This window comes from Halichoerus grypus, chromosome 3, assembly GCF_964656455.1.
Source record: "Halichoerus grypus chromosome 3, mHalGry1.hap1.1, whole genome shotgun sequence".
In the NCBI taxonomy this organism is placed as follows: Eukaryota; Metazoa; Chordata; class Mammalia; order Carnivora; family Phocidae; genus Halichoerus; species Halichoerus grypus.
The window spans coordinates 3,486,428-3,512,040 of record NC_135714.1 but is presented as its reverse complement, the minus strand read 5'-3'; the positions used below and the strand labels follow the sequence as shown (position 1 = coordinate 3,512,040).

Genomic DNA, 25,613 nt, shown 5'->3' with positions numbered 1-25,613 from the left:
AGCTGTGCCCAAACCCCAGACCGCAGCCAAAGGCGAGCAGGGAGGAGGGGTGACACAGGATGACGTGGAAGGAAAGCATCCTCCTTTAGATGGCAGGGCAGGAGGACAGGATCCAGGCACATGGCCTGACAAAGATCAAACAGAATCCTTGCAACCAGTGAGAGCTTTGAACCCTGCTGTCACCTGCCTCTCCTATCGTACTGGGGAGACTGAGGCACAAGAGAGCAAGGCAGTGCGCCCAGTCACGCTCCGAGGGACAGAAACTTCTGCCTCGTCCTTTTTAGCCAGTCTAGCACTTCTGACGCCACCCCCATGAGTGGGCCGGACAGCCCTTTCTGTCAGGAAGACAGCACTCAGTGCCGGTTCTACAAGACACGGCTGCCTTCTCAGCAATCCAGTTCTGTCATTACACTTTAATGTTCAACAGCTGGAGATAAAAGCATTTTCAAAACGCTTCCTCTCTGTCCTCCAGACCGGAACCCCCCAAATCTGGGCTTCTCAAACTTCCATGGGACTACTACTGGGGGGTGCTTATTAAAATGCAGATTCTGACTCAGCAGGTAAGGGGGCCCTGAGGGTCTGCATGCCTAACAAGCTTCCAGGGGATGCGATGCTGCTGATTCCCCGGGACCCCAACCCACAGAGTCTGACAGACCAGACAGACTGGCTGATGGGCATCAGGGCTCCTTGAAGAAATAGTGACCGTCTGCTGCCAGGAAGCACCTTCCCACCCACAACCCACGACCTCGGGGGCCCCACGGACCTTCAGTGCAAGCTGGATCCAGACCTCCAGCGAGGTCATCAGCAGAGGGGACAGCTGATAATAACACTGCCCCCAAAGACATGCTTGGCCTCTGGCTGATGTTCTCCAAATGGTCAGGTTCAAGCAGATCTGAAAGGTCTTGGTAACAGGCTTCGATCTGCAGCCTCATCCATCTCAGTGGGGGGGCGAACAACAGCCATGGGCCCCATCTGGCCCGAAGCCTAGGTCTGTAAACATGGTTCCGTTGGCACGCAGCCACACCCACTCACTGGCTAGCCCCGGCGGCTCACATGCTACAGCAGCAGACTAGAATGGTTGCCACAGAAGCCTAAAGCCTAAGATCTTCACCACCTCGCAGGCTTGCTCACCTCTGCTCTGGGGGTCCGGGGAAACAAAGTCTAGAAAGGCAAGCCTGAAGGCCAAGACCCCACATCCAAGGTCAGCAGAAGTGGTTGGGACAGGCCCAGGGCTGGGAAGGCAAGTCTGCTAAGAGCTGAAACACAGTTGGAGGGGCACCTGGATGGCTCAGTCGTTAGGCGTCTGCCTTTAGCTCAGGTCATGATCGCAGGGTCCTGGGATCGAGGCCCGCATCGGGCTCCCTGCTCCGCGAGAAGCCTGCTTCTCCCTCTCCCACTCTCCCTGCTTGTGTTCCCTCTCTCGCTGTCTCTCTGTCAAATAAATAAAATCTTTAAATAAAAAGAAGAAGGGGGCGCCAGGGTGGCTCAGTCGTTAAGCGTCTGCCTTCGGCTCAGGTCATGGTCCCAGGGTCCTGGGATCAAGCCCCGCATCGGGCTCCCTGCTCCGCGGGAAGCCTGCTTCTCCCTCTCCCACTCCCCCTGCTTGTGTTCCCTCTCTCACTGTCTCTCTCTCTGTCAAATAAATAAATAAAATCTTTAAAAAAACAACAACAAAAACACACAATTGGAAATGGGAGGCCAAATCCACTCCTCCGGCTCACTGTCCTCCCACCACTCGTGCGGAGCCAGCCTTACAGGGACACAGACTGAGCATGATCCCAGCCCCCCCCCCCCCCCCCGTTGCTGCTCGGCATGTACGTCTGACTGCACAGACTCCGAGGGGAGGGGCCCACCAGCGGAGAAGCTGACGTTAGGCCTCGGCGGAGTTTGGTTCCTACCCTCTGGTCGTGGTGAAGTGTCAAGACCCTGGGCTCCGCTTCCATCCAGGTCCCTCCGAGAGCATAACAGGAAACACCTCTGGGGCTCCTGATGGCAGGCACAGACCCGGGGCTCAGACGGCACGGGGAGCGTGGAGCTGATGGGCTTATCTCCAGGGAAGGCAGGCCGAAAGGCCGTCTGTCGCTCTGTCCCTGGCTCCCCTGGCAGATGGGGCCCCCACCATGCCCATGTGGATGGGGAGGGCCGGTGGGCACTGGGGGCTGGGTAACATATGTCCGTGTGTCAGTGGAAGCAAATTAAAGAGGACGGTTGGCCTCCCATTAGCTTCTCAGGGCTTGGAGCCTCCACGCTCACAGAACAGACGAGACCCGGGTTCCCAAAGAACATGATGATGGACTTGTGCTCATACATCGAACGAGCAGACTCTGGAGTTGGAGCAACTGGGTTGAAATTCTGCCCCTGTACTTCCTAGCTGGGGCCTCGAGTACACAGCCACGTCACTATCCTCTCTCCGGAAAAAGGACAATGACAGAGCTTGTCAACACGTTTCTTTTTAAATGTCCTCATGTGAAGAACTTAGCACAGGATAAGTCCTCAATAGATTGCGACGGTTACCCTCATCCTCATCAGTATAATTATCTGTAGAAAACATTTTGTCAAGTATAATCTCTGCTCTAAAGGGTAGGTATAAGGATTAAACAAGATGCTATGTAACTTGCCTAAAACAGAGCATCATCTCACATAGTGGGGCCCTTGGTTTGGAGAAACCAAACCTCATCTCCTCTGTATATTTCATGAGACACCTCCCCAAACTTAGTGAGAACCCCTCTTCCAAACAAGTCTCTAACATTGTTTAAATAACAATCTGTGGAAGAGATGCTATCATTTCAGAGAGGAGAAAACGCCCCCCCCCCAGAAGGTGACTCACTCCCTCAAAGACACAAGGCTCACACGTGACAGACCAGCATCTCCTCAGTAACAACAGGTACCTCGCAGAAATGCTAGCTAGCAATTTTAGCAATTACCAGCTCAATAATCTGTGCTTTAATAAAGCAGAAAACAATTCTGGCACTTTATCATTTCTGATGAAAGTGTGTGTCCCTCTCAGAAGTACTTCTTTTCAGAGTTGATCCAAAGGGCCCTATTTCCATAGAGAAAATGTCCATCGTAACGTCCAAAATACAGCATAAGCCACAATGAAGAGTTTTTAATACACGTTTAGTTTTCCAGCTAAAGGATGTTAATCCGCTCCCCTGGATAAGGATCCAGAGATTACGATATAAATTAAGTACTGCTCACACCATCATGACAAACCATCTAGAGCAAACCTGACTTCACCAGCCTTCTCCCTCCAAACAGAGGTCGGCACTGCCCCCCAACTCCCGTCCTTCCCATCCTTGGGCTCCCTCGTCGTGCTGCCCCTCCTCTGACCGGCTCCTGTAACCTCAGTGACATCTGCCCCCACTGGTGGGGCAGCGTCTGACCGTACCCCGTCACACACCCCTCTGGACACAGTTTCTCCGCATGCCTCCCAGGCCTGGCCTCCTCTGCTGTTCCCGCTCATCTTCTTGGACCCAGGGCTTCTTCCTCATAAGTACAGTCATCCCTGGGTCATTTCCTCCAACTCCGTGACTCTACCTACCATTTATACAGTAATCTCCCCTAAATTCCCATCTCCAGTTGAGACCTGGTCTGCACTTCCACCTGCCGTCTGTGGGGAAACGGAGCTGAATCTAGCCTTCCCAAGGAATGCTGGAGAGATAGGGTCACATGTGGGAGACACCCGGGGGCAGGCGACAGGGGTGGTGACAAAGAGCTGTGAAAGCAAAGGCCAGGGGACACAGATGGCACATTACGAGAAACAGGACATGGGGGTGAGCTCCGTGCGCCTGCAGATGAAAGCCAGCTGCTTCCACCAGCGATGGAGACCCTGTAACACGAGCAGGCTCAGCCCCGTACAAACGAGCTGGAGACACCTTACACCTTTGCGGTCTCTTTGCTTATGAATAAAATCAGCTAATTCTATCTTTCTGAATTGCTCACGTTCTTTGAGGTCTTGCTTTCTGCTCTTTCCCACCAATGCTCCAGGGCCTCCATGCTTGGGCCTCAGTCTTAGCCCTACAACTGCCTTTTGATTCCTCCTGCCGAAACCCACTCCCCCCGGTCGTCCCCGTCTCAAAAACGGCACCTCTAGTCTTCCAGCCACTCAGGCCCAAATCCCTGAGGCCTGTCGTCCAACCTGTCAGCAAATCTTATAGGGTCTCCTTTCAAAACACAGCAGACGGACCACTTCTCACCTCTCCTGTCATTTCCCACCAGGCCAACCACTGTGTTCTCCAGCCCAGATTGCTGTGAGAGCTCCCAAACCACCTCTCCTCTGCCACTTCTTCACCTCACCCCTGCAACCCAGCGTCCACTTCAAACAGTTTGGTAATGAATGAATGAGTGAATGAGTGAATGAGTGAATGAATACACACACACACACACACACACACACACAGAAGAGAGCGAGAGGGAGGGAGAGAGAGTGAAGTACCAATGTTGTAAAATGTTTGGAGTATCCGGTGAAGGGCATATAGTAGTTCTTTCTACTATTTTTGCGACATTTCCCTAAGTCTGTGTGATTTCAAATCAAAGTTGAGAAACAAAACCCACTCCCTCCCTCTGTGAGCCCATCCTGTCTCCCCCGCTCCCCAACCATGGGGACCCCTCCTTCAGCCCATCTAGTTTCCATGGAACGGTAAAGAGTCCTTGTCCACCTTTTGTCTTACCATGCTGGGCAATGGGAATATAAAAATAATGGGTACATAGCCCACAGCGTGTCCTCTGAGAGTTCTCCATTTAATGGGAAGGGCAGACATATAAGCAGAGAATCTCAAAGCAGCGTGGCGAGTGCTCTGGCGGGGACGCAGAGCGATGGGAACGAGCTGCTCAGGGAGGAAGCACAGGAGGTCAGCCCCGCACCTTGCAGGCACCCCATTACAGCACTCTCGAAACGCTGCTAGTTCTGCACATCCATCTGCCCCAGGCCACCCTGGGGATGGCTCCCTGCAGGGCTAGTCCCAGGGGCCAGCGGAGAAGCTGCTACAGCTCACATACATACCCTGCTCCATAAACCGTGGCTGAGGGAATGAGCAGCTCAAGAACAGCTTGTCTGTCAACACTCAATATCACAAAATGAGATGATCTGCAAGTCACGCTTTTCCCGTTGGAGGCGAGGCTAGGTTCACAAACCATCCTTTGCTAAGAAGGGTGGAAGTCAAAGCATTCTTTACCATTAAGCACACTCCAAGTTGCCTGTGCCGGAGAAAATCCCATCATCATCAAGCCCGTAAGCCTCAGCCTCTCCGCCATCCCCAGGGCCTGATAAAACAAGGTTTGGAAAACCCTGGAAATTGTGAGGGTGCCTCCCAGCCCCAGGAGGCTCCAACACCAGGAATGAGGAAGACAGGCTGACTGGGGACAACAGGTGTCTGGGCAGTAAAACAGAAGGGGCAGTGGGCTGGGAAAGTGCTGGAAGCAGACATGGCAAATAAAGCTGGGGCTCTGAAAGCAAACGTGCGTATGGATGGGTGGGAGGGGGTGTGAGTGTGGGTGGTGTGTGCACACGCGCAGGAGGGCTCAAGGGAACCTCATCAAGAGTCTGACCGGGAGGCGGAACCATGATTAATAAACAATGTGGCCGACAGCACCTGGCTGTGTTTCGCTTACTCATGGTTTAAACGGATTCAAACACACATCGCTCCCTCACATCTGAGCCCTAGCAAACACCTCTAATAGCCCTGCCAGGAGAACATCTGACCTTCACACGTGGCCAAAAACAAAGCTGCCGCTATCAAATGAACACGGAATGAATCCTGACTGCCTACAGCCCTCATGAATGCCATCCTCGGTGCTCCAAGTTATGCCGGAATCCTCCAGAAATCTGTAGTGCCACCAGGCGGGGCCGTAAATAACACGCCACACACCGGAGCGCTTCCCACGCTGCCCGTGCAAACCATCTCCATTCTAGGTTACTTAGCAAACTGTCCTTCCAGGGTATCTCTGGGCCAGATTTGGCCACTCTTTTCCGCAGCCTTGGATCGTATACTAAAAGAACGATCTCAGGAGACCCACGTGCTGCTGGCCACATGCCGATGCCAGAAAGCCAGGACACCCCGAACAAGCGGGAGAGCGCACTAGGGGCCCCGCCCTGCCCCCCCACCCGCTCGCTCTAAGTGGGCTCCAACCCAGCTAGCCCTGCAAAATAAACACACGTCAACACACCGCACGGAATTTGCCTCCGAAAGCATGTCTCGCAACCCACAAGAAACCGTAAGAACGACTTTTAAAACGGCCCAAGTGAAAACCTCAGAAATGTAGACACGGGGCCACGTGTGGATGCGGGCGCGAGAGCGACGCCGCGGTGACTCACCGACAGCAGACAAGAAGGGCGGGACAAATCTAGGCAGGCACTGGAGGAAGCGGGACCTCCAGGTCAGAGGGGGTGGTCGGGGAGGGGCTCGGCCGGGGGGCGGCAGTGAGGGGTGGCCTCGCCCAGGGGCCGTGACTTCCCTGCCCCAGCGCTGTAGCCGACAGCGCTCTCTGCCGCAAGGACACCTCTGTGTTGCAAGCGGCCGCAGGCCTCCGGTCCGAGGAGCAACCACGTCACGGAAGAGGAAGAACATCACGGTGGGAGCTGAAACACGACTGCAAGGCGAGTTCCTAAGTCACACGTGGGAGGCAGCCCGCGTCCGCCGGTGCCCGTTACACCTTCACCTCCCTGCTCCGCTGTCACTCCACACAGAGTCCCTGACTTCCCTCTGACCCCAAATTTTAGGAATCACATATTTTAACGTGGCTTTCCACCCCCGATCAAAATACACCGAGCATCCTGACGAAGAGATCGGTCCTGCCATCATTTTGACATCTGGTTTTGCAGAACTATATGCTTTTGGTGCCGCTCGATGACCAGACTGTAGCACGGGCAAGATTAACTCCCCATGGGACAGCAGGCAGTGACCCCTCTCTTCTGGCCACGGTCCCATGCAGCCTCGGGAAAGCCGAGGCGGGGGCCACTCCCTCTGCAGAGAGCCCAGAGGAGGTGGGACAAGTAGAGAAGGTAGGCAGGAGGACAGGTGCACAGCCTGTGAGGAGAAAGGTAGGGAGCACGCCCTCCCTGGAAGCATCTTTGGATTTTATAAAGGGAGGAGGGAGGGGCTGGGCCAGTTCTATGGCTGCATTTCTAAATACTGATGTAAAATCCGAATTCAGACAAAATAAAAGGGTATCTCTTTAATAAGTATACGCTCCGGTGCTCCATGTCACTCATTTGGAAAATCATTTAGAAAGTAATAATCATTTAGAAAGAATTCACGTTTAGGTGATCATTTAGAAGATCCAGGTTACGTTCTAAGGCCCACATCCTTGTGCAAACAAAGTGCGAGGGGCTATGCCGTGGGATACACCTCTTCTGCACATCAATCAATAATATATTCAATTATCTATTGACGAAGACCTTAATTAGCTCACGTAGACTTGAGATACAGATTTGAAAGATCTGAAATACAAACAGAAGACAGCCTTTTGGTAGCTCTGCTTCAGAATTTTGGATGGTGCGAATAACCCTTCATGATTCCAAAACAATCAGCAGTCCATCTTCACTGACTGTAGGAGGGCAATCCTTCTGGGCCCGGCGTGATAAAGAGCCCAGCTGGCGAGGGGACAGATCGTAATCAGTTCTCTGTGGGCCCAGCCAGTCCCAGGTGCTGATGTAATGCGTGGAAGCAAAGGGCTGTCAACGACCAAGCATCTAAATACTTGCCCCACCTCGCCATCTGCTGCTTCTGTCATTTGAATTTAAAATTAACCAGACCACCGTCAGAGGGTAGAGTCGGCGCCTGCGATGCTCTTCTACCATGATGGCTACTGCCCGGCCACGTAAGGGCTCAAGCTGTAGCACGGATAAGAGTCCAAAGCGCTTAAATGCTAGGCTGAGAATAAAGTAAAAATTGCAATTCTCTATTTTCCCCCTTTCTCATCCCCCTTTTCTAAAGTCGCTATTCCCCAAACTCATTCTATTGTCTTGTTTTATCAAACGTATGAGAAAATGTAAGGTACTGTGAAATTTAAAGGTATTGTAAAAAATCACCACTTGCTCTCAGTAGAAGACGTGTCAATATGATTTTAAGCTGCCGGGTTTTTCTCTGTGCCTGTGGCGCTGGGGTACATTTTCTCCCCCGTTCCTGCATATTCAGAGTCGAGGAAGACGGTGTGAGCAGGAGAGAGGGCGGTGAGGTGAGCAGTTGAAAGGCTCTGGGAGGGACACAGGTGGGCTCTGGTCCCACTCCACCCGGGTGATGCTGGGCAGCGCGCTTTCTTGTGCCTCGGGCTCTATATTCTACCTGCACCAGGATAAAAGCCCTCGGCCCACGCGTGCGCGCACACACACACTCACACACACACACGGGGCAGCGTCGCTCACCTGTGTGTAACGCTGTGACCACCTGCTGATTTCCCGAGGAAGTGGTCTGCACATTTTTACTCAAGACCTGCACCTTCTTCCAGGTTAAGTATTTGGGCTGATGAGACATCCCGCAGGGACCCGTGTGGCCTCCCCGCCCACAGTCCCCCACTCCCTGCTCACGCAGCTTCTTCCACAAGCATTTTTCATGACACGGCTGTCTCACCCTGCCCGTTCACTCAACAAATACTAATCGCTGTGCCGGGGCGGGGGGCGGAGCAGCGACTCGAGACAATAACCCGGCCTTCGGGGAGCCCATGTGTGTGCTGGTGCGCACGGACAAACCGAAACGCACGCTAGGGAGTGACAGATGCCGTACGGAACCGTGCCGCGGAGGAGGGGAGAAAGAACATCTCCACCCGGCCTGCTGTGATGCTGACATTGTGCCAGGTCAGCAGGGAAGAGGACAGTGACGAGAGCCACTGTAAAGTGACACCGTCCTCCCTCCATTCTTCTCTCTTCATAATGGAAATAAAAAGGGAGGGGGCATAAAACTGTTTTAAGATGGTTTCAGATTTCAGACGTCTGGGCACCAAACCCGCTGCATTTCAAGGAAAAGCTGATCAACCATATGGCCGACGGCTGACTGTTTTTAAGAGGGACTCTTAAATACGGGCAAATGTGTCTGTTTATGTGGATGCTCGGGGCCCGCGCTCGTGCAAACCGTGCTCACGGAACTGTCCGTTTTGCCAGATTTGCCAGCTTGCCACAAACAGTCTTCCACGCCTTTTCTAACTGTTTATAAATAGCACACACACCCAGATATGCAAATCGAGGCGAGCTGTCCCTTCTGCCGCTGCAGCCATGACAATGGGGCCAAATCCACAAGCACACACCGCACACCGGGGCTGTCGGGCCGTCCGACGGGTGGATTCCTCCACCGGCCTGCTTTCCTTGAAGGTGGCAAGGAACAGAGGAGGAGCCTTCTCTCCGCACAGGACAGACCGCACTGGGTTCTCTGGATGCATTCTGCTCCCACATCCGCCTGCCCCTCCCCATCGCCCCCCGCTTCCCAGTTTGCTGCAGGCCCTGGAAGGCTCCCACGGCCCTGCAACAGGAACGTGCTATGGCTCCCATCACACACGGGAGGAACAAGGAGCTGCTGGGACGGCATGCTAATCAGAGAGCCCCATTCACAGCTGGAGTCTCTTGATGCCCAAATTATGCTTTTCCATCACACTGTTTACAAGGAGCTGAATTCAGGTTCTTTCTACAACAGCCCGGAGGTATTTACACGACAGAAACCATGATGACCTGTTAGTATTCTCTTTCTTCTAAAATGTTGAAATAATAGCATTTATTATGCACTCGGAAGGTGCCGGGCTCTGAGTTTTCTCTCACTGAACTCTCGGGACAACCGCATAAGATCGGTACCATACCACTCCTCAACAGAGGCACGGAAAGGCTGAATAGCTAGTCCACGGTCACAGGTTATTTCGCATTTTTTTCAAATTTTCAAAAGTAAATATTGCTGCCGTTACAAATGTTATTAAAGTGTAAACATAATTAAGATGCACTAAATAATAAAATAGCAAAAATTTTTAAATTCAGATTTATGCCAAACAGGGAAATTCTCCCTCCACTCTAACCTCCGATCCCAGCCCCTCCTCTGGGGCAACCAGTGCTACCAGCATGTTACCCAGCCCTCCAGAGCGCTGCCATGGGTGTGGAAATAAGTAGCCACACACACGTGAAATACTGTATACATCACCGCTGAATCCCCCCAGGGCCTTGAGCGGGCGTAGTGACTGCACGCCCCTGCTCCATGAGACACCTTCCCTGCCACCTCCTCTAAACAGTCAAGGTGAAGGGTCAGCTTGTCACACAAACACAGCTCCTGGCTGCCGGCTCCCCTTCCCCGCCCTGTCCCACGTGCAGCCGTGTTTTCGGCCAGCAGCCGGAAAGAACTGGCAATCGTCATGGTAGACACGAACGTGCCACGTGATTGATTCCTCCTCGAGCAGGGACTCAGCACACAGGGACAGAATCCTTCTGTGCCTTTGTGTCCCCACGACCATCCCGTGTTGCTTTTGCAATCACATGGGGTTAGTTGGCTTATTAAGGTTTTCACATTCTGAGTCTTTTTCTATTTCATGAGAAAGACATGGATACGTCCTGGTGGAGATATTCATACCATTACGGAGAGTGATAAACAGAGGCCCCTCATTGCCACTCTCCCCCACAGAAATAGCTGCTGCTATCCCCATCCTCCGTGGGATGCCATGGCATCCTTCCCATGGTGCATATCGATTCCAGCGCACACATCAGGGCCTTCTTTTAAGGATGCACCTCATCAATGGGCAACGGATGTCATGCTTCCTGCCATAAGGAAAGCCCACTTCTTCAATGCACACCGTGGCAGAGGCCTGGGGTGGGTATGGCAGAGTGAGGATACAAGGCTTTGCCCTGGGAGGTCATTATCCCGGCCCAGAATAGTCACAAAATATCTGGGCAAAGGATGGGAAACTGTCAATCCAAAAGACATGAGCAGGCAAGTCAGAAAAGAAAATCAATCACTCAAACCTCACTAATAATGAAAAATGCAAATTAAGGGGCACCTGGGTGGCTCAGTTGGTTAAGCGTCTGCCTTCAGCTCAGGTCATGATCCCAAGGTCCTGGGATCGAGTCCCACCAAGCAGGGAGCCTGCTTCTCCCTCTGCCTCTCCCCCACCCTGCTCCTGCTCTTTCTCACTCTGCGTGTGCTCTCTCTCTCAAATAAACAAATAAATCTTTTTTATAAATGCAAATTAAAATGATACCATCTATTATTTATCCAATTGGCAAATTGCTTTGACTGGTAATACTTAGTATTGGTGAAGACTCGGTGAGGCGGCTGCCTTGAGCACGGCTGAACCGTACCAGTGGAAACCACCTCTCTGAAGGAGAGTTGAAGGTGTCTGCCAAGATCAGCCACACCACCATACCCTCTGTCACCCCACCCCAAGAACAACCTGCGCTGAGATGCACACTGAGTTCTGCAAACGAGGGTCTTCGTTACCCACAATAGCACTATAAACTGTAAAACCCAAACATCCAACATTACATAAACATTTAAGGTATAATTTAAGTATAAATCGTGTTTTGAAAGAATATTTCGTGATGTGACAAAATGCTCATTTATATTTGTGGAATAAAAAAGAGATCTCAGACAGATGTAACGCCCATTTTACTAAAAAAAAGAAAAAAAAAGAAAAAAATCTATGCTGAGAAAAAGAAAAGGAATAGGCCTTAGTCAAGGGTCTCCAAGACCTTGCCCCAGCCCCAGCCCCGAGGTTCGATGACTGGCCAGGAGGACTCAGCACACAGGCAGACTCGGAGCTAGACTTATCACGGCGAGAAGAAACAAAGCACAAGCGGCAACAGGGAAAGGCACAGGGAGCGGAGGACACCAGCTGGGAACCTCTGGGGTCCTCGCCCTCGCAGTTACTCAGGACAGCACATGTGAAGCGCTGTCACCAGGAAGCTCGTTAGAGACCCTGCATCAGGGGTTCCACTGGGGGCTGGACACATGGGCCCCCTTGGCCAGGCTCCGGGAGGAACTCAGGTGTGCTGGCACGAACCGTGCTGTCTGCACAAAGAGCTCAGGCTCGGTGAGCCGCTCTCACCAGTCAGGGTGGTGGGAACCGTCCCCACATCAAAGTTCCAGACACCAGCCAAGGGCCAAGCTTGCAAGCAGGCCTCCCAGAGGATGGCAGTCTCTGGCCTGCCGTGGTAACACTTTTCTGCACGAGGCCAAAACGTTCATACTGCTGATGTCTGCTGGTGAGACTTATTTTCTTCTCTATCCTCTCTTATTTCCAAACGCTCCCCAATGAACATGTATTTCCTTTACGAGCGGGGAGGTGTGTTACACGCTTCTAAAAGTTCTGTTTTGCATGATGACAATTTTCAGATTAGACACAGGGGAATTCTGATATTCACAAATGCCATAAGAAGACAGGCCAGGGAGAGAGCTGAGTGGGGCTGGCGAGGATGCGGGAGAGCCACCGTGGGATGGGCGGTCCTGGGTGAAGAGCAGGGATGAAAACTCCACCTATGTCCTCAGGACTTCCAGCTTTTCCCCCAACCAAACAAGCCAGATCGTCAGACTTCATCTCTGACATGGATATAAGCAGGCACTATCTTGGTTTTAATGCAAAGACCTCTATTCCGAGCACCCCCAGCAGACAGTGTAATGGCTCTTGTTGAGACAGTTTAATTTCTTTTAATGCCACTGAATTGGAAGATCATGAAATCTTCTTACCTGTGCTTCCTTCTGATGATCCTCACCAAAGAAAGAATTTCAGAAGAATCTAAAAGGTAAAAAAAAAAACAAAACATGTATGAACTGGAGATACATGACCCAGAACTCAATCCCTGACTCTACGACATCATTTCCTTATGGTAAAAGCGGAGGGAAACACAGCCTGCCTCACAATTCTAAGGATCAGGTGAGAAAACAGATGTACGAGAATTTTAATGATAAGATGCTAATATCAGAAACCCCTCACATCATCATTCCACAAATGCCTACTATGTGCAGGCTCAGGCCCGGGCAATACGGTGGTAAATAAGACAGACATAGGCCGATAGAGCTCAGAGGGCGTGCGGCTCACTCAAAGAAGAGATCGTGAGTAAGGTATGGGGGTGACAGGAGGCAGCCTTCTAGCAGGGGCTCTGAGAAGGCCTCTGGGACTAAGGCTTGGCTTGCAACCCCAGAACTACCACGCGAGAGCTCTGTGACCTCGGGCAAGTTGCTTCAGTTTCCCTGGGCCTCAGTTTCCTTATCCGTACGATAAGGATCCAAAGAGTAGCATCACAATCCTCCCGGGGCTGTAATGAGAATTTAATGATTTCATGTCTGTGACATTCTCAGAACCATGTTTGGCCACAGAAAATACTTAAACTGTGGAGATAATTTTTATAAGATAAATATATAAATTTTAGGGGCTTTGAGAAGATGTAAACGAGACCCTAACCTGCTCACGGCAAGATGAGCAAAATTCTCCCTGACCAAATACTCCTATTTCCCCCTCAGCAAGTCTAGTGAACTTTATTCCAGTGGTATTCCCAGGAAATTAAGGTTTTAGATGCTACATCTGGGCAGTATTAAAAGTGTGCCAAATACCCAGTAAATGACTAAGTTAAACATATTTCCAAAATAATTACATATGTTTCCAAAACACATATAGGCTTGAAATTTTCCAAAATTTAAAAGCACAAAGCACCTTCACATATACCAGCTCACTGGCAAAAACCCTTCGACAGAAGCCGAACAGAGAAGGCAGGGCATTCAGCGACCCTGTGAGGCCTGGCCGCGGTCCGAGAGCCGGTCGGTGGGGAGAAAGCAGACGGAAGCAGAGTGTCCCTTTGTTAACACCGCTCTTCTCCCTCCACACCGTAACGTGCACGTACCCGCTTAGCTCCTAAAACTCGACAGAAATCCCAACGTAGAGACTTGAAATAGCATTCGAGAATTTCCACGATGCACACACGCATCTTGTTCTCTGGCTTTGAGAACTACTTCGCTGCCCTTCGGCCGCGGAGGCAGAAACCAGACTGCATTCCCCGGAGCCGAAAGCAGAGTGTTTGCTTCTCAGCAGGTAATCTCTGGGGTTAAATGAACAGGAGATCATTCCACAAAATTACTGTTACGCTTCTCAAAAAGCAAGTGTGACTTTCATAGAAAAATCTATTCCATTTGGGAGAAAGGTCCACGAAAGCCACAAAAGGATAATACAGTCATACAACAACAATTAAATTCATCTGTCACACAGTGAAACCCCAAAGCCCTCAGGCACCCAGCTGCTTTCTGAGCTGAAATTAAACTCCAACTGAGAAACAGGTCAACTCTCTAAAATATTCTTTTGCAAACATCTTAAGTAAAAATTCCTTTAGCTTGCTTGTCGTTTTCCAGACACAAGACCTCTGCTGGCCTCACGTGAATTTCCATGGTCCCGATGCCAAGTCAGCCACTGCGGTGACAACACGGAGGGACACGACATGGCCACACCTTCGAGGAGCTCACACGGGGAAGGGAGGCCACCCAGCCACAGTCTTAAAGTAGCACACTCATTGCTATTACCTATTTCAGCCATGGCTCTAACTAGCTTGAATTTAAAAAAAAAAAAAGAACCCAGCACACACAGCACATCCCATTCTAGAAGGAAGCGATCAGATCTGAACAGTAAGTGAAGCTCAGAGTGTGGGGGGCAGGCAGACGCAGTCCCTGTAGCGTGAGAGCTCATTCGCAGGGGTTAACAAATGTACCACGTGGAGGCGGAAGAGGCCCCCAAGCACAGGGGCGACCGGGGGCTTCAGGAATGTCTGGGCATCTGGAGGCAGGAACAGAGGGTGGGATATCTAAAGCCTCCAAACTGAACAGAAATGCCCCCAAGAACTCCTCCCCAAATGGGTGAGGGGTTTAGAGGAGACTAAACATAGCACTGTCCCAACCAGAGCATGGAGCCCTGGTGGAGCGGCGAGGAAGACACAGGGCCACCCTAACTCGGTGTGTGACCTTGGTTAAGCCCCTTCTTTATTTTTTATTTTTTAAATTGAGGTGTAATTGACACACTACATTATGTGAGTTTCGGGTGTATAACATAACGATCTGATATTTGTATATATCGCCGATGATCACCACAATAAATCTAGTCAACATCCCTTACCACACAGTCACAAGATCTCCTTTCCTTGTGATGAGATCTTTTAAGATCTACTCTCTTAGCAGCTCTCAAATATACAAAACAGTATTACTAACTCAGGTCACCATGCCGTACCTGAGAGCCCTTGGTTAAGTCCCTGATCTTCTGGGAGCCCCAGTAAAATCACCAGAAAGACAAGAGATGTGAAAACCCACCCACCTTTTGCACAGAACTGCTGAGAGAATAAAATGAGACAATGGATTTTAAACTTCTTTGTGAACCATGAAGCAACACACAAATGTGAGAAGTCATTACCACCATTGATAACAACCACGTAAAACTGAGGTCCTCCCACGTTCTCCCGACCAAGTGCACCGTGAGTGCGGGTGATCTAGCGGGCAACCCCAGAGCCCAGGGCTTGGGGGGCCCCAGACAGCCCAGGACTTGAGTTGTATCACTCCTCCGAGGGGTCAGGAAGCTCTCTGAGAGAGAGAACCAAACCGACGTATGAGACCACACTTTCTCGCATGGGCCTGAGGTCATCCCAACTCTCCGCACAGCTAAGCCACCTGGGGGGTTGTCCCCTGCTAAACTCAGAAGCTGGTGTCTGTACATTTCTACAGCAGAGGCCAAAGAGCGTTCAATGTCACATGATGATACTAAGTATCCCAGGCCTAAACCATAGAAATCACACGAAGCTGGAATTCCCGAAAAATGTATTCACAGAAGAGATTCAGTGAATTCCGCTTCAAATGCATCCACTATCATAGACCTGTAGCGCTCAGTCCTCTGCCTCCTTCCGACTGACTCCACTGATGCTCTGACCTTACCCAAGCTTTTACTAACACCACGGAAAATGATACACCTGCGTGCTCCTCACAGCGGAGCACCAGACGGACCACCAACACTTCTCCCGGGGCGTTCCCCAAAATCACGCTGCAAAGTCCCAGTAAATGCAGGTAAACAACTCCTCAGTTGCTATGTTCTTTCTCCACTCCCCAGGAAGATCGGTTGAGATGATGAGTCTTGAAGTCAGAACTAAAAGAGGCCACAAGCATCATCTACCCCAACGCTCCTGCCACAGCGCAGCTCCCCAACACCCAGAAAACAGCAGAACAGGAGAGCCAAAGCAAAGCCCACTGGCCCAACCTCGGGCCCAGAACTCCTGCAGCAAAGCTGCTCTGGGAAGGAAGATAAAGCACGGTCCGGGAAAAGCCACCGATCCACACTACGGCCATTCAAGAGTTTACTTAGCACTTCTGTAGGCACTTCCAACTGCGCAAGCATGAACGCGTAAAGAGTCATTTCGGCTGCATTTCGACTTGCTACCTGTATTCATAAAGCACACACTGCTCTGTGGTCCAAGTGCACACAGTGTACCCCCTCATCATAATGCTCACCCTATTTACCCTGTAGCCGCCTGTCCACCCACCGCCCTAGACCGCACATCCATGAGAGCAGGGATCAGCTATAATCACCTCTCTATCCCCAAAGCCCAGCCTATAAGACACCCACTAAGCGACGAATGAACTAAGGTAACTGCTCGAACATTTTAAACTTTCATTAACAAAACTGATTTACTAAGTTTTATTGATGTAGATTTCGTACCACACAGCTTAAACCTTAACTTTTAGATTTATTCTGTGCTCTCCTAGATTTCATCTGCTAAGTATTTAATGAGCACCTAATACATGCTGGACATTGCCGAGCGCAGATGGCCTCGCAGTGCCTGGAACCAGGGTCCTTGTTCAGATAGAGCTTGGAGTCAGACAGGAAGCAGAGGAAGACGGGACGAGGTTTGGTGGAAGAGCTGAGAAGAATGAGCCCCGGCCACTGAGGGACGCACTCACTTGGTCCGGCTGGCGTGCAGATAACACACACTTCCTACAGCGTGCGATCGCGTCCCCTCGGCGGCTAACGGAGCCGCAATGTGACGACCCCCTGCGTGCCAGACGTCACCGCAGAGCCGGGTTCAGGAGAAGAAACCAAAGGAACAAACAAAGCTCCAGGACTGTGCGTGAATACAGATCGAAACCAGCTTTTTTAGGGGCAATGTTCCAATTAGGAAATCCCCTGGCTACACTGGCTTGAAATTCAAGGTACTCTAGAGGCTGATATTCAAGTGATGAATTAACCCTACTGGTTCAAACCGAAGAAATCTTTGATTCAAGGGCTAAAGATGAATTATCTTTGGCCAATTTATTAGCTCTGAGTATTTCCACTAAGAAAATGATGAAAATTACTGAGCACTTACCATGTGCTAGGAACAGGCTTCAAGCTACACGCTTTATAGACACGTTTGTATTTAAACCTCAGGACAATCCTGGGAGATGACAATGACTCCTCTCATCCCATTTCACAGATGAAGAAAGCGAGGTTTACACAAGTTTTAATACTTGCCCCAAATTACACAGTTGGCAAAACCCAGGCAGCCCTCCTCCACAGCCCTGCGCGAAGCGGTGGTATTTACAAGCTGTCCGGCAGAGAGCCCATACAACCGGCTACAAGAAATACCAACAGAGCACTTCAAACCCAAGATCATCTTGTGCCAGTCAAACCAGACTTGCTGTCACTCTGCACAACTAACCGCCAAATGATTCCGTGAAGAAGTAGTAGAACGGGTAGACACTGGAATAAACTGAAGGAAGGACAGACATTCGCAGGATGTGGCATTATTGGCACGATATTCTTTAAGCACAAGAACCTCCTGCCCCGCAGCACCCAAAGCCATCGTAGGCTGGTGAAAGCAGGAGGTTCTCGTGCCAGAACTCCCACTCACCTTGGACTCTGGTTCGCAACCTTCACCGTCCATTAGAATCACCTGGGCAGCTTCTCAAACCTACAGATGCCCAGGTTCCAATTCCTGGAGATCCTATTTGAACTGGTGTGGAGTGAGCATGCCTGATTTTCCCAGAGCCCCCCACCTGGCCCCGGACGCAGCCAGGGTTAGGAACCGCTGCTCCAGATGCTCACACCCTTCAGCCCAGTTAGCCAAACGTTCACTGGGACTCTAAGCACTAGGGGTCCAGCTTGGGTAAGAGGAGTGACCACCTACCCCCCGAAAAAAAAAGTATTTACAGTTTTCTCTGCTTTTAGGATAAACTAAGGTCAGAGATTTATTCCAGTTCAAACCAAATAAACCCCCAGTGAAAAAAATGTTCTTGTGTAAGTTTACGTACAAACAACTTCCTTTATCCTCCCTGTCAGTAGCCGGAAGATTAACTCTGAGCCACAAGAAGCCTGCAGAAATGAGATATTCAGGTCTTGGCCGTTTGCCACAGTCCGCGTGCACCCTCCCCCAGAAGGAGGGCTCAGCCACGTGGTAGATTTACCACTTTCTCGGGAATGGAAACAGAAAAGGTCTGGCTACCAGCAGATGGGAGGTAAAGCACAACATGCAGGGGTCCCTGCAGGCTCCAGGCTCTATCAGTGATAAATGGGATTTCTGCCACCAACCAGGTAAGAAACCAAAGTTCCTTTTCCCATTCCTTAGAATCAAAAGTGGGAGCAGAGAGCGCAGCGATGGTCCGACCAGGTGCACCGGGCGCAGAATCCAGGTGACAGCCGAGGGGACAGGATCAGGAGTGCCGTGGGCGGTGGCTCCCTCGTCCACCCACTCACGCATTCATGCCACAGACACGTGAAGCACTTTCCACGCTACTCACCCCACCCACTTTCAGCTTCCGTTGACTGCGGCCCCGTCAGATGCCACACGCGTCACGTCTAACCATCACCGACCCGTTTGCTGTCGGCCACCATGTCACAGACGAAGCTGACTGCAGCACAGAGAGGCCTCACTGCCCCCTCGGTGATGCTCCCAGACGGCAGCACAGGGAACGCCCTTCCTCCTTGGGGTGCCTCCCGCCCCTGGCTGACCCGGCGTCCCCCAGATGGCTATCCTGTCCTGGCAGCTGTCGCGGGCTGTTCTGAGGCCCTGAAGGCCACAAGTGTACGGGGCTAAGGCAGCCCATCTGTCTCTGGCAGATCTAGTGCTTGTCCTGCTGGTCACTTCTGTGGGCAGATGGGTCAGGACAGGCTTTGGCAAGTGACCACGGAGTGACTCCCCTCCGTTCCTCCCCCGGGGTATGCGGACTGGCTAGCTAGCGGTGAGGACAGCTTTCTTCTCTACCTCTCACTGCACATGTCTGCCCTAAAGCACTCAGACCATGCCACCAAATGTAGGCAGGGAAGAGCCTCCTCTCTCCAGGCCAACGTATGGGGGCGGGTGGCCTGGGGCATCTCTAACTCAGCAATAAAACAGAACCCCCCCACCCCATGACATAGGATGTATAACACAGGTGCTCACTGCTGTCACCAGCCAGACCACAGACGTGCTTTAAAGAGTTTCATACAATTATTCCCGAAGTGCTGCTCACACAGCATCACTCCCCGTGTCCGTGATGCTTTACGGACGGCAAAGCCTCCCCACCGTGTACCGCCTCTGTGCCTCTCAGCAACCTTGTGTGGTATGTCGAGTGTATTTCATTATACCCACTGTCTAGATGGTGACACCCAAACTCACAGCAACTCAGTGACTTTCCCAAAGATATGCAGCTAGCGTTAGACCCGGGGCAGGAGGCCTCTGGATCCCAGAACTTGCCAACATCCCACACGGTCCCTCTGGGGGACGCTCGCCGGCTCTCAGGAGTGCAGAAAGCGGGTCTGTCCCCAGAGCCCTCACCATGCCGGAGACAAGGGGGAACCAGCTTCTGATGGAGAGCACTTGCTTACTCAAGAAGGTTACACAGTACAACACAGTCCATCTGCACTTTGGAAGGACGTGCACAAGGTGCTCTCTGACCAGTCAGAGGGAATGAAACTGCAACAGGCCGGGGCGCTGAGCTGGGGCTGTGAGGTTGAGACTGGACGCAGCAGACATGCCCTAGAGAGCAATGTGCGTAAAGTCCTGTTAGACAGCCGGAGGGAGGGAGGGGAACAAGGAGGGGGCTTCTAGTCCGAAGGACTGATGAGTAAGGATGTCATTACCCAAGTAAAAACAGGGCAGGAGAAGCAGGCTTGGAAGAGAAACGTGCGTATGCTTCGAGAAGCATGAGCAACCCAAGGTGAGGATCGCTGAACTATCCTGGATTTTCAGAGTCTAGCACAGACTACACACGTGGGGGGATGTCTATGGAAGAGACAACAGGAGGAAGGAAAGTAAAGGAAGCCGGGTGGATATGACCACTGGGTCGCTGGTGTCTGGATCCTGGAGGCGGGGACAGAAACCAGGCAGTCATCCATAACTGTGCTCCGTTCACAGACTCATTTACCTGGCCAACAGCTAGCTGAGTGCCCGAATGTGCCAGATGCTCGGTCAGACACTGTAGGGCCCCGCTAAACACCCCGAAGCTCCGAGTGAACAGGGCAGGCATGTGGCACAAATGAGCAGGCAATCCGTGAATTAAGACAGACACGAGGACTGCGAGGGAACAGCAGAAACAGTGGCTGATGCGTGCCCAAATTTCCTGGTTTTCAAGGTGCCCCATCCACGGCTCACGCATCACTGTGATGACACGGCACCTTCCACCCTCCAGAGCATCATAAGAATCATTCGGAGGGCTTACCACACAAAAAATTCTGATTCCAAAGGCGGGGGCGTGACAACGTGCATTTCCAACAAGTTTCCAGGTGACAGTGGTCAGAGTGGCCAGAGGACCACGCTGGGGGACAAGGGAGAGGACTGAGGCAGGGCAGGCCCCAGGCAAGGTATTAACAACGCCTAGGGCTGGTTCTGCTTCTGGACACTAACTCAGTACCTGACCTTGATCAAGACACACGAATTCTCCAAGCTTTGGATTCCTGATGCCAAAATGAGGACAAGCACTGCCATGTGCGTAAGTGCGACAGTCTTTAGAAGGAAAGAACAAATTAATGTGTCACAAAGGAAACACTACTGTATTTTAAAAATTTACCTTTATGGTAATTTTCGAAGGACGAGTTTTGGGTGATTTATCTGTGTGTTTTTCTGCATCATTTGATTTCTTTACAAGGTGCATATAACATGTTTTACAAGAACATGAATAATTTTTTAAACAGCAAAAAAGTTCACATTTAAATTCTCTAGAAGAGTTTTCCAATGGATAACGAAACCAACAAAGTGCTTCAAAACTAGCATCTTTCTCATAATTAAACTTTTTATTTCAAAATAACTGTAGCTTTACATGCAGTTGTAAGAACGAATATGGAAGAATCTCGTGTACTCTTTACCCGACCTCTCCCAGTGGTAATGTCCTGCAAAACCACAGTGCAATGTCACACCAGGATCCTCAAACTGACACAGGCAAGATACAGAACATTCTGCCCCCACGGGCACCCCCTCCTGTGGCCCCTTCAAACTCACGCCCACCTCCCTTCCACCTCATCCCTGCCTCCTACGCCCTGACCTTACTCTGTCCTCCATTTCTGCACTCATGTCGTCTCGAGAACATCCTATAAATGGAATCCGACAGCACAGAGTCGCTGGGGTTGCCTTTTTCTCATTCAGTTTAACTCTCCGGAGACTCACCGGGTCGTGGCGCGTAGCAGTCACCTGTCCTTCTCACTGCGGAGTCGTGTCCCACGCGGTGGCTGCACCCCTGTTCGGGCAGACGCCCCTCGGAGGATGTCTGGGTGTTCCCAGCTCCTGGCCCTTCTGCCATAAAGCTGCCGTGGACGCTTGCGTGCAGGGCTCTGTGTGGACACAAGTCTTCATTTCTCCGAGACACACGCCCAGGAGCGCACGTGCTGAGTCACGGGGTGGTTGAGTGTTTAGTTTTTTAAGAAACTGCCCCACTGTTTTCCAGCGTGGTGGTCCCATCCTATGCTCTCACGTATGAGGGATCCGCGCATGGGAGGTCCGGCTTCTCTGCATCCTTGCCAGCACTTGGTGGTGTCGCTGTGTCTTATTTGGGCCACTGTTGTAGGCGTGCAGTGACCCGTCATTGGGGTTGGATTCACATTTCCCTAATGGCCAGTGAGGCTGAACGACTTTTGTGGGCTCGCCGGTCACCTGCCCGTCGTCTGCAGTGAACCGTCGCTCTGTGTCCTTGACCTGCTTCCTAATTGCATTGTTTGTGTGACTGCTTTTGAGAGGTTTTTTTAACACATCCTGGACATGGGTCCTTTTTCATATACATGGTTTATAATGTCTCCTCCTGGTCTGTAGCTCGTCTTTAGAAGAACAGAAGCTTTTGATCTTGATAAAGCCAATCAACCAGCTCTCCCTTCCACGGTCTATGTGTCAATGTGCAGTACAAGTAAGATCTCTTTATAAGCCCTGCTTCTCAAAGGTTTCTGTGTTTTCCTTCTCAAAGTTTTATAGTCTTACATCTTACATTTAAGTCCACGATCCACTCTGAGTCGACTTTTGTTTATGGTGAGACTTAGGTCCAGGCTTATTCTGTTGCCCATGGATCTCCGGGTGCTCCAGGCAACGAGGTCCACTTTGTAACAGAGAGAGAAGCGGGCCAGCACAGCACCCCGTCACAGCCAAGCCTTGTTCTGTGAAACTTTAATTCCAGTTACATACTGGGCAATGTAAAACGTCCAGTTCAAAAAAACACAGCTCTGAGTATTCGTACCTTAAAATTCTGATTTCTGCCTATGGTATCAGATACTATGGTCATCGATATCACAAATAAAGCCTAAACAACAAGCTAAAACATATAATAAAAACAATTAGCACGTGTGTCTACTGATTAGGATCTTATTTCCCATCTGTTGGGGGAAAGGTGGGTCGTCACTGCAGACCCCGGTGGCTGGACAGAAAACGTGTGTCCTAGAACAAACCTGAAGTGTACTTCTCTCTCCTACCAAACGTTAGGGCTGAAATTTAGACATTAAATATTCAAATACTTCGTATTCATTGAAGGCAGGATCGTTGAGTTCAAACTAATGTCTAGGGTCAATGACAAAGATATGCACTTCATGGCCACTCCAACCCAAGTTCGGCTCTCTGACCTCCAAGAGTTAAGGGCCCGTGGAATCAGGACGGCTGCCTGACTCAGATAATCTGTGCTTGGTTCTGCTTTGCCACTTTCCAGCTATGTGACTTTGGGAGGCTCCCTCAACCACGTGGAGCTAACGGCCCTCATCATTAATGGGGGATAAACACCACCTCTGTCGCCCAGTTAGCCGGAAAGCGAATGTGCGCCAAGCTGCCTCCCAGTGCCCGGCACGCGGTAAGCCCCTCCATTAGAGTGCGTAGCCTCATCATCCAAGGGAAGGAAAAACTTTCTTTTTCACTTTCCCAGCCTCACCCCACATGCGATCAGCAGAGAACAGCAAAAGAAAGAAACAAAAACACATGCTCAATTTTTAATAAGAAATGTTTAAAACAAAACACAGTGGGGGAGGAGAGGGGAGAGAGGGAGGCCTCAGAGGGAGAGATGCCGGGACAGCCCTCATTACTCCCCTCCTCCTCCCAGGCGACCATCAGACCCCACAGCTGGGGGGGGGTGCCCCCTCTGCTCAGAATGGCCTCTCCCCAGGTGTTCGGAAACCGGCAACACCTTGAGACGGGCTGGCGGTGGGCTTGGGGTAGGAGAGCTGCAACTTAAAGAAACCGCAGCACAGAAAATGACCCACATAGGAGGTACCGACTGCTATAAATACTTGGTGGCAGAAGCTGATGTCACGCCTTCTCTACAGGAGACACCCAAATCAAACTCGCCCAAACAGCCGAGAGAGCGTGGAGCAGGCACCCAGCGCCGTGGCCACAAGTCCGATGCTGCTCTGTCCCCGAAGCATGTACGACCCAGCCACGGTGACCTCCAGCACCCGGCCCCGGCGCTCTGTGCTCTTCCCACATCTCACAAAGCCTTCTCACTGCACTGGCGTGACGTGTGTATCAACCAAGGCACTCCAGAGCCCCCCTGCTCTAACCCCCGGCCCCTCAGCAGCACTCAGGGACGAGTGAAACGGCTTCTTCCAAGTGGGAAAGAGCAAGAGCGCCTGACCCACAGTCAGCATCGAGCCCTCTCAGCTGCTTGTAGGCGACCAGTCTAGTCCCGGGTGACTCCCCTTCCCACAGGGTTGGGGTGACGGCTCACCAACTAGAGGGGCGTTAGCACGGACCTCGACTCAGGTGGCTTGAAATCAGTGTCAGATGAGCCGTCATAAAACCAAAACCGAACCTCTGACAAGTGTACAAGAGGTGGACAGAGAGTAGCGAAAATGGCTATCCCACGGGCCACCCAGTCACCTCTCTGTGCCCCTTCTCCCTGACAGGGCCCGTCCCTCCCTGCACTGGCGGGGCCCAGCGTCTGTGCTGGTCTCTCCTCTACCCCTGTCCCAAACATGCTTTCAGGAAAAGCTCCTCGGATGGCGCCCCACCCAAAGTGTAGTCAATAAATGTTTCCTGCAATGAGTAAATGTCCATCACTTTAACTTAACAGGAATCCTTTCGAATGTGTCATCCCTCTTGGAAATAATGCCGTGAGCTGGAGCAGGCGGCTTCTCTCTATGACGGTTTTCTCATTTGTAAAATGATCAACGCTAACAATAACCACACTCACCCACAGGGTTGTTGTGGAAAATCACGTGACCCAGGTCGTGAAACAAGCTTAGCATACAGGACCAGACACATTCAAATGCTCGGTAAAGGTCAGTAATCATTAGCTACGATTACCTAGCCCTCCACGGGCAAAAGAGCCAGTTAGATCTACACATATCATCACAGAAGGATGTCTGTCTACTGGGGTAGAGGTGTGAACAGTGTGTATCAAATACTATTTGTTTTTAAAAAAAAGTACCTCCAAAATGTACATTTATATTTGTATGTACACTGGAAAAGGTCTGGAAGGAAACACACCAAATATTAATACCGGTTACCCCAAAGATAGTGAGGAAAGAATCATTCCCCTTTTGCTCTTTGTCTCACTTAACTGTCTATCTGAATTATTTTCAGGGAGCATCTATTCCTTCTGTGGAGTTTCTCAAAGGAATTCACCGCCACTTTTCTGAAGAAGCAAGCTGCATCAGGAGGGTAAAGAGAAGCTGAACCGGATGAACCTAAGTGTCAAGTCCAAGCGTGGTGTACACGTGTGCACCAAACTCCCGCAGACACAGACCACCGTCCCTCCACCTTCTCTTTTGTGGCCTGATCCAAGACTCGGAGATTGAGATTGTTCTAAGCAGCCTCATGCTTTTTGCATGTGTCTTCCTCAGAGCAGTCGGGAGGTTTGGGGCCCATCAACCACCCTGAGGGACTTGGCACCAGCCTTCCAAACTCCTCCAGTGTGCGCACCTGCCCAGCGTCACTAGCTTGCCCCTTTGTGTCCGAAACTGGACTGCAATCCCTCGTGGCCGCAAACACACCTGACGTTAGCTTGTCATTCCCAGCACACTCGGCCCAGTGCACACAATACAACAGAGAATAACTGTGCTAGGAGGCACCTTAGAACATATGTCATCACCATTCTACTTACAAAGGGACATGGATCCGGGAAGGGACATGACCTGTCTTTGGTAACTCGGCGAGTTATCGCTTGAAGCAGGGCAGAGCCAGGTCTCCTGACTCCCAGAAGAGTGCTGCTGTGCAGTCCCATAACAACTCTTCATGTGTTTTGCAGGCCTTGAAAGTCCTCACTGCTATAGAGGGTAAGCAC

At 51.2% G+C, this 25,613-nt stretch overlaps 1 protein-coding gene across 4 annotated transcripts in view; it reads right to left on the bottom strand.

Moving 5' to 3' along the window:
- Nucleotides 1-25,613, bottom strand: part of AFAP1 (actin filament associated protein 1) — a 141,043-nt gene that overhangs the window by 98,274 nt on the left and 17,156 nt on the right. For 3 of the 4 annotated variants that reach the window (XM_078068343.1, XM_078068346.1, XM_078068345.1), the window contains exon 2: nucleotides 12,645-12,693. The gene's annotated coding sequence lies outside the window, so the exon portion shown is untranslated. Of the gene's footprint in view, nucleotides 1-12,644; nucleotides 12,694-13,795; nucleotides 13,930-25,613 lie in introns of those variants that run through there. The other variant, XM_078068344.1, reaches the window with a different exon arrangement.